This window comes from Musca vetustissima, unplaced genomic scaffold, assembly GCF_032173495.1.
Source record: "Musca vetustissima isolate MV318-11 ecotype Yass unplaced genomic scaffold, APGP_CSIRO_Mvet_v1 utg6087, whole genome shotgun sequence".
Classification (NCBI taxonomy): Eukaryota; Metazoa; Arthropoda; class Insecta; order Diptera; family Muscidae; genus Musca; species Musca vetustissima.
In genome coordinates, this window is record NW_026886528.1 from 68193 (window position 1) to 78065 (window position 9873).

Sequence of the window (9873 nt, forward strand, 5' to 3'; positions counted from 1 at the left end):
AATTCATGATTCACATCTTAGAAGTGCGGAACAGGCTAGAAAAAGTTTAAACGATGACATACAAAAAACAAAAGATAACCCGAAAGAAATTTACGGATTTACATTTGACCTACAAAAAGCGCTTCCTTATCCAAAACTTTCTGTTTCGGTAGCTTACTATAAGCGCAACATATATGTATACAATTTAGGGTTTCAATCGAAACATTAACATAGCTTTAATATGGTTAAAAATTGTTCAGTCATCTGATAATAATGTTGAAACAATTGATCATAAATTTATGGTATCCGGTTTGGTTTGATAGAAACTAAAATTAAAAATCTTATTATTTATACGTCCCTGAGCATTATTTTAATGTTACGAATATAACTTTAGATTTAAGTTAATTTAGATGAATTCCGTTAATTTCCCTTTCTTAATTCCCCTTTCTTTGTTACTCCCTCGCCTGTATATGTGTTGTTGTTATTGTTCACTCAATGTAAGTTTGTATGTTTTTGTTGCATTGGTAGATTGTTCGTAATCTAGGTGTTACCAGATCGTCTAGAAACTTCTGTAGCGACAGGCAAGGCTCATATAAATAGGGGAAATGGCAAGGCAGTTAGTCAGTTGTGAATCAGATCGCGAATTGAAACAGTCAAGTAACGTAAAACTGTAAAGTAAAGTGCAAAGTAAGGTTGTGTCAATAAAATCATCGTAATACTCGTAATCAGAAAGAACCCGCGTTTTATTTAGTACGAACTGTATTGGGAAATAAAACAACGTCTACACGGGATTAAGTAAAATCCAAGAACGTAACAATAATTTAACAGAATCATGTAAGATGAGAAACCCAAATGGATCAAAAAGATTTTATTTCTACAAAACAACTGAAATAATCAATAAAAAGGTTAAAAATTGGTTAAAAATACAATGGATCAGATTTCTAAAAAATGCCCCATATAAGATGCTTTATAAAACTTCCTTGGATGCAACGAATTCAAAGTATTAGACCTCTCACCTAAAAAAGGAAGGCCTAGAAGTTTCGGAAATATTGATTTATTTCGATTATACACAACCATTATACCAATAACAAAAGAAAAACGTAAAGATATGATAATCTACTACGTATATTCCACCAATTTTTCACAAACATTTTATTTCTCTACATACTAATGAATAATTTACTTTGTCACAATGAAATGAGTTTGCATAAAACGTTAATTACTAATAAAATTGTTTCATTTTTGGTATAAGTCATTAATAAAGTCATGCAGTTAATTTTGAAAGTGGTACAAGTCATTTAATCCTTTCAAACCCACATTTTCTTTTAAAAATGACAATAAATTTCGCAATCATAATATATACTTGTTTGTTGGGACTACTTTAATGTCGAAAAATCATAATCTTAAAAATGCAAAACTCTAAATATCTCGAAACAAAAACAATATGACTTATACCATTTTCAAAATCATTGGCACAACTTTTTTCATTAATTTGCGTAAAATGTCATTAGAAAATACATATTTTTCATTTATTTTTCAAATTAAATGAAAATAAATGGCATTTTCATCCGTTTTTGGAGTATAACTTTTTGCCAAAATAAAAGTGAAAATGCTTGTATTTTCTTCATTTTTGAAGTAAAACCTAAACAAATGTATTGGACATAAAAAATAATAAAAAAGTTGGACGATGCCAACAACACGCGGTGTTCCCAAGCGGTCCCCCATCTAAGTACTAACCGCTCCCGACGCTGCTTAATTTCGGTGATCGGACGAGAACCGATGTATTCAGCGTGGTATGGTCGTTGGCAAAGAAGCATAGTTTGTTTTGCTTCATATGCCTGTTTGTGAGTGCTATTTAAAACAAAGTCGTTTGTATAGTGAACACACAGTCAAACCAATAAGCAAACAAACGTTTGTTAGTTTTGATTAAGCAAAATAAGAATATACATCATTCTGTGTTTTTCAGTGCTCAGTAAAGTGTTTAAAAATAAAATAAAGTGAAAAGGGAAAAGTGTCTAAAAATACCACAAAATAAAGCGATAAAATTTTGTTTCAACTAGAGATAAAAGCAGTCATTGGTTATTGTGGTTCCAACGCCGGCAAGGCATCAATAGACAATATGGTGCCTGCTACCGAATTAGGCAGCAAATAACCTAATAAGGATGTTGAAAAAATTATTATAAATAATAATAATAACACAATCGACGAAATAAGTGAAGAAAACACAACATATATCAAAGTTAATCGAAAGAAAAAAGGAAAAATGCCACTGATGAATATCCATCTAGTGAAAAGCTAGATACACAAATTCTAGCAATGGAACAAGAACTACAAAAACTAAAAAATTACAAGAAGATACTGCCAGGCAACTGACAGCTGCTAGAGAAAAAAGCTATCAACGCGTTATAGCAGACTTGCAAAAACAAATCTCATCAAATGAAAATAGTAAACAACCAACATTTTTAAACAACAACGAGGTTATGGAAATTGACAGTAACCCACCACTAACATCAAATTTTTAACTGGAGGCAAGCCGAGCCCCAGCACATGCAAGCAACATGCCCATATTGCCTGGAATATCACAAACCAGGAAAGACAACAATTTTACAACAACAATTGCAGAAAATCAGACAGAGAGTAATTATACAACAACAAATGTATCACCAAAACCAACAGCAGCAGCAACAACAGCAGTAACAACAAAACCAACAACATCAACAACCAAGCATAAATCAAAAACTCAAAATTCCGGAAAGGGTAAGAAACTACCGGCAATAAATTTTTACATCACCAGTAGTAAGGAACTTACAGACATACTGGATATTAAAATAGGAAGAAACAATTTTGGGATTAAGGTAGTTAATCATAAACTCTTATCTTTAAGAATTGTAGGCCTAAATAATTTTGAAACTACTACAACTCTCCTGCGTGAGAGAAATTATAAGTTTCATACACACACACCAAAGCAATTACTACCTTATTCGGTAGTATTGTAGAATGGGAGAAAGATAGAGGAAAAGACCTGATACAATGTCGCAACTACCAAGGATACGGGCATGTCTCAATTAATTGTGGCATGTCGCATAATTGTGTCAAATGCGCTGAAAGACATGGTCCCGGCAAATGCCTAATTTTACGCCTAAAAGAAAGGGAAAAAGAAAATATCTATGAAATAAATGCTCCAGCAAGGCCCCCAATAAAATGCATAAATTGCAAAAAAGGGGGGCATGTCGCAAGTTCGAAAGACTGCCCAATAAGACAGGCTCTACTTAAATGAAAACTGGAGCAAAAACAGGAAAAAGAAAACATTAATAAAATAAATTCAGAAAGAATAAGAATGGCAAGAAACGGCCATTCTTATGCTAATATAGTTAAAAATAATATTCAACCCGCAGGTAATATTAAAACCCAAAACTATTTACCACCTAATGAGGGGAATACGGTTATGACATTAACAATGGCTAATGAATGTTCCGACATATTTAGCAAAACACTTCCAGAACTTTTAAGTGACTTGGATAAATATAACGCACAATATCAAGAGATTTTCAAATCAGAAGGCAAACAAACGGCATTCTTTAAACTCTTGATGCTTATGATATCCATGTTGAAGTGCATATTCCTCAATGTCAACTCAATAGTGTCAATTGAAAGGAGACACTATTTAAAAAATTTCCTTAAAAAACATAAACCAGATATTATGCTGCTTGCAGAACATAAACTGAATATAAAGCATAAAATTGACATCGAGGGATATACACTTCATAAAAAGTGTAGAATAGATCGAGTTGGTGGAGGCACAGCCATTCTTATAAAAAAAGGCTATAAATTCGAAGAATTTATAATTAATACGGGTCATATTGAGTCATGTGGGATCAAACTGCATAGGGCAAATAATACTCCCTTGTACATAGTCTCTATGTATGCAACACCAACTATTGTTTTCCGAACTTCCGATCTTGATGATATTGCAAATATGGCGGCGACCTCTGATGTTATCATAGGTTGCGACCTAAATGCAAAACATAAGGATTGGGGGGGTGGAACATTTAACATAAGAGGTCGAGAATTCTGCCCTACGGCAGAACCCACAAGACATAATAGAGTAGTAAACTCATACATAGATTTATTCATTATTTCACCGGGAGTCGTGTTTGAAAATCAGCAATTATTGAAAACTTTAGACTTTGAATCAGACCACATGGCAGTGGAATTCAATATATTATCAGAGACAATCTTTAATGAATTTGAAAAAATATATTATAATTATGATAAAATTGACATCATCAAATTTAAAAATCTCATACGTCAGGGGATACAAAATCACGAATTACCGAAGAACAGAAATGAAAACACAGAGGACATTGATATAGCTATTGATAAGCTAAATAATGCTTTTTCGGTAGCCATTGAACAAAGTGTACCAAAAGTTAAGTACAAAAGTCGGGTTTTAAGAGAGCTACCACACTATATTATAAATTTTATTAAAGAAAAATGATGCGACAAAGATTGCGCAGATCCGGAGACCCTAATAGACATAATATTTTAAGGGCGGATATTAGAAATTTAGGAATAATAATTAAAGAACTAATTACTAATTTTGAGAGAGATCGATATACTAGATATTTAGAGGAAATAAAAGTAAACTCTAAAACATTTAAAAATGTAAAAAATGCAGTAGAAATCTCTTATAAAGAGCCTATCGGCACTCATATAAACGACAGTGGTCTTCATATAAAGGAAGATATCACCAAAGCTGAACTTTTTGCAGACCATCTACAGAATGTTCAACAAACAGATGAGGCTGTCAATGGGATTGGCGGCCGGGTACCGCTGGTAGACTTTTGTAGTGAATTCATGGCAGATGGTTCAGTTATAAGTGATATAACAGCATGGCAAAGCAAAGGGCTAATTAAGCCTCCGGAGGTGGCATTTGCTATAAAAACAAGGTCTTCCAAAAAATCTTCTGGAATTGACGGAGTACCTGATATTGCCCTCAAAAAAGCTGGAGAAGTTATAGTAACTTTTTTAACGCTGGTGTTCAATCATTCATTGAATATTGGATACTTTCCAACAAAATGGAAACAAGCCATGGTGGTGATACCAATTAAAAACCCTAATTCAGATGCATCGAAATGCGAAAATTATAGACCTACTTCCTTATTATCCCCATTCGGGAAACTCTTTGAATATTTCCTTTTGGCAAAAATCAAATTGATAATAGAGGAACATAACATATTAAGGGATTGCCAGTTTGGTTTCAGGCCAAAACATTGTACCACACATGCACTTGCTGCATTTACTAAATACGTTGCTAATGTGTTTTGCAGAAAAATGGGCACCATAGCTATAGCCTAGATTTTAAAAAGGCGCAGATGACGTCTTGTTAGCACTGCAAGGTCGCTTTGGACATACAATTGACAGACGTCTGAACAAATACATGGACAAATTATGTGACTATTTTCAAAAATGGAAACTTAATTTAAATGTACAAAAATGTAGGACCATAATGATAAATGGAAAACCAAAGGCTTCATACCCCGGAATAAAAAGACATACTCCTATCATAAAAGCTGGAAATAATGTAATACCGGCAATAGACCACATGAAATATCTTGGTGTAATTTTCTGTAGGAAATTCAACTTTATCAGCCACATTGATTTCACATTAGTAAAAGCAAAGAAACTCTTTTTTGCTTACCAAGGCATATTCAAAAAAAGAGGTGGTCTCACGCCACAAATAAAACTATTAATTTATAAACAGGTTTTAAGGCCAGTAATAGCATATTCCTTTCCAGCCTGGGCGATATTTCATCGGCTCAGATGGAAAGGATAAGAGTATTCGAACGAAAAATACTGTCGGCTGCCGTTGGATTAAGAGCTGAAGTTAATAGAGATGGTGAAATAAGGAGTCCCTCAAACAAAAGCATATATAACTCAATCAATTTTAGCAGAATAGATGTCTTTATGACTAATTTAATGGTAAAATACTTTGAAAAATGTGAATTTTTTGAGAATGAAATAATAAAAAATTGCATACATCTAGAGGAGGAATTAGGAGTGACACAAACATATGCCTCCTAGTGCACTGATCAATCTTAACGAGGAAGGTTTGGTGTTCCATAATCAAAAACTTATGTACTACCACAGACGGTATAATAGCTTTGACGCAAATACTAACCCAGTTTACAACACTGAACAGTAGACAATCAAAATTTTGTATATATTGTAAATATTAGTGTTAAGTCTAGTTATAAGATATATTAAAAATAGTATGTAAGATTTAGGTTAAGTAATTTTTCCAGATTAACCCTTTTTTGTAAAATTTTTGGGCCATTATATTAAACTACATGTAAAAAATAATAAAATTAAATTCAAGGAATGTAAGCACCATTATGTGCAAACTTTAAACAACAAAGATGGTAGTCTCTATTATACGTATAGTAAATATACTTAGAGAATGTTAAGTAATAACCTTATTTATACTTAGCCATTAAGTAAATCTGTAAACAAAATGAATTAATTAAATAAATTGCAAATGAATAAAAAAAATAAGAATATCCCTTTTATAATTAAAGGAAACATGTAAAAAATATTTTTTAACTGTTTTTCATTAAATTGCGTAAAATGTCATTAGAAAATACATATTTTTCATTTATTTTTCAAATTAAATGAAAATAAATAGCATTTTCATACGTTTTTGGAGTATAATTTTTTGCCAAAATAAAGGTGAAAATGCTAGTATTTTCTTCATTTTTGAAGTAAAACCTAAACAAATGTATTGGACAACCTTAAAATAAATATATTTCAATATAAAAAATAATAAAAAAGTTGGACGATGCCAACAACACGCGGTGTTCCCAAGCTGTCCCCCATCTAAGTACTAACCGCGCCCGACGCAGCTTAATTTCGGTGATCGGACGAGAACCGATGTACTCAGCGTGGTATGGTCGTTGGCAAAGAAGCATAGTTTGTTTTGCTTCATATGCCTGTTTGTGAGTGCTATTTAAAACAAAGTCGTTTGTATAGTGAACACACACACAAACCAATAAGCAAGCAATCGTTTGTTAGTTTTGATTAAGCAAGAATATTCCTTTTATAATTAAAGGAAACATGTAAAAAATATTTTTTAACTATTTTTCATTAACTTGCGTAAAATGTCATTAGAAAAAACATATTTTTCATTTATTTTTCAAATTAAATGAAAATAAATGGCATTTTCATACGTTTTTGGAGTATAATTTTTTGCCAAAATAAAGGTGAAAATGCTTGTATTTTCTTCATTTTTGAAGTAAAACCTAAACAAATGTATTGGACAACCTTAAAAAAATACTTTTTAATATAAAAAATAATAAAAAAGTTGGACGATGCCAACAACACGCGGTGTTCCAAAGCGGTCCTCCATCTAAGTACTAACCGCGCCCGACGCTGCTTAATTTCGGTGATCGGACGAGAACCGATGTACTCAGCGTGGTATGGTCGTTGGCAAAGAAGCATAGTTTGTTTTGCTTCATATGCCTGTTTGTGAGTGCTATTTAAAACAAAGTCGTTTGTATAGTGAACACACACACAAACCAATAAGCACGCAATCGTTTGTTAGTTTCGATTAAGCAAGAATATTCCTTTTATAATTAAAGGAAACTTGTAAAAAATATTTTTAACTATTTTTCATTAACTTCCGTAAAATGTCATTAGAAAATACATATTTTTCATTTATTTTTCAAATTAAATGAAAATAAATGGCATTTTCATACGTTTTTGGAGTATAATTTTTTGCAAAATAAAGGTGAAAATGCTTGTATTTTCTTAATTTTTGAAGTAAAACCTAAACAAATGTATTGGACAACCTTAAAAAAATATTTTTTAATATAAAAAATAATAAAAAAAAGTTGGACCGCTTGTTCCCAAGCGGTCCCCCATCTAAGTACTAACCGCGCCCGACGCTGCTTAATTTCGGTGATCGGACGAGAACCGATGTACTCAGCGTGGTATGGTCGTTGGCAAAGAAGCACAGTTCGTTTTGCTTTATATGCCTGGTTGTGAGTGCTATTTAAAACAAAGTCGTTTATATAGTAAACACACACACAAACCAATAAGCAAGCAATCGTTTGTTAGTTTCGATTAAGCAAGAATATTCCTTTTATAATTAAAGGAAACTTGTAAAAAATATTTTTAACTATTTTTAATTAACTTGCGTAAAATGTCATTAGAAAATATATATTTTTCATTTATTTTTCAAATTAAATGAAAATAAATGGCATTTTCATACGTTTTTGGATTATAATTTTTTGCCAAAATAAAGGTGAAAATGCTTGTATTTTCTTCATTTTTGAAGTAAAACTGTTACGTGTCCTTTATGCAGCTGAGAGATGTCCATGGCTCACCGACTAACTCCGCGACTCTCATGGGGCGGGTACCATCCCGACATCTCTAACCCAGGAACGTGACAAACAAAAGAAAACTGCCATACTTCAAAAAGACATAAACTACACTACAACATCGCCACATACATTCACAAAACACCTTGCCAGCTTGGCTTTGTAAGCCGCCCTCCCTACCATGATCATCCTTTCCATTATCCTTCCGATGACCCCTAATTCCGCTCCATTTCACACCACTAACTCACCTCATTTCCCCTCCTCCTTATTCAATCAGAACACCATTTTTTTATATCTACATACAAAGTCACATAATTATTATATTACTTTTAAACCTAGCTACAAATATTCTCTTATGATTATGGTATGTAATACTAAATATAAAGTTACTCAAATAAAATTGGAAAATAACAAAAAAAAATATTAAATTAAATCTTTATATTAAATGGGTTACAAATCTGTAAACAAAATCCCCATATACGAGGAGTAAAACGAACGGTCTATTAGACCACAAATCCAATTTGAATTCAAATAAAATCGGGAACCAAATTCGTTTCAACGAATCAATCCCAGAGAGGCCAGTCAAGCCATTTCCTAAAAGATTCCTAATAGAGCTCTATTGGTATGTTTTAGTGTCTTTTATGTGGTTTCTTTAGGGGTAATCTGTGTATTATGAATCCAATTAGTTAAAAAAAAAATTATTTACTAGAACACTTAAAATAATATAAAAATATAGCAAATACAAAATAACACTTAATACAAATACATATAATCTTAATAAAATAGTCAGGTATAAAAAAAATGATGTAACATCGGCCATGAATTTTTAAGGTTGATTAATGTAAAACCAGCAAGGCTTTTGCCGAAATATAAAAATGGCCGGATTTTTATTGGCCGGTAAAATGATGGTTTTTCCGGTTTTGCAAATTGGATTCTTGTTTCTGTTTTTTATATAAGAATTCCCTCTCCCAGCAATGTTGTTGTGATGCTGGTTATTATATTCCGGAGAATAGGGGTACATATAAATATTTTATTTTGGTTTGATCCTGCCTTATCCCGTGGGACTGTGCCTTATATTACCAACTCCTATTTTCTGGGTTTGGTTTATCCTCTTTTTTCACTTTTATTGGAGGCCAGTAGTGTATGTGGCGCCTAATGACGGATATAATAACTAAATTACTTGGCATTCGTAAGGATGTGTTATTTTAACTTACGTTAACATACGCTCGTTATCCATTTTCATACACTTTTGTTTAATTGTATAGGCAACTAAAAGGCGATCATCTCCAGCGGGAATCTACACACCACAGCGAAATATCACATTAAACTCTATTTTTCGTTTTTCACAAGACAGTGTTATCTAATTACCTTAACTATTTATTTTGAAAGTTTGTTCACTAACAATGGTACTTTTTCCTTAACAGATAGAATCCTCACTAACAGAACGCACTCAGCACTAACTTATTCAACTACTAAATCTTTCGTTGCTGGTCATGCTATTTATAAGCTCGGCTTA

At 32.4% G+C, this 9873-nt stretch overlaps 1 non-coding gene and 2 pseudogenes across 1 annotated transcript; all 3 read right to left on the reverse strand.

Moving 5' to 3' along the window:
* Nucleotides 1–1667: 1667 nt before the first annotated feature.
* LOC133333997 (5S ribosomal RNA) lies at nucleotides 1668–1786 on the reverse strand. The gene has a single exon (XR_009754475.1). It is a non-coding gene; the product is annotated as a 5S ribosomal RNA (ribosomal RNA).
* A 5032-nt stretch (nucleotides 1787–6818) lies between these two features.
* On the reverse strand, nucleotides 6819–6937 carry LOC133333996 (5S ribosomal RNA; annotated as a pseudogene).
* A 410-nt stretch (nucleotides 6938–7347) lies between these two features.
* Nucleotides 7348–7466, reverse strand: LOC133334000 (5S ribosomal RNA; annotated as a pseudogene).
* Nucleotides 7467–9873: the final 2407 nt, after the last annotated feature.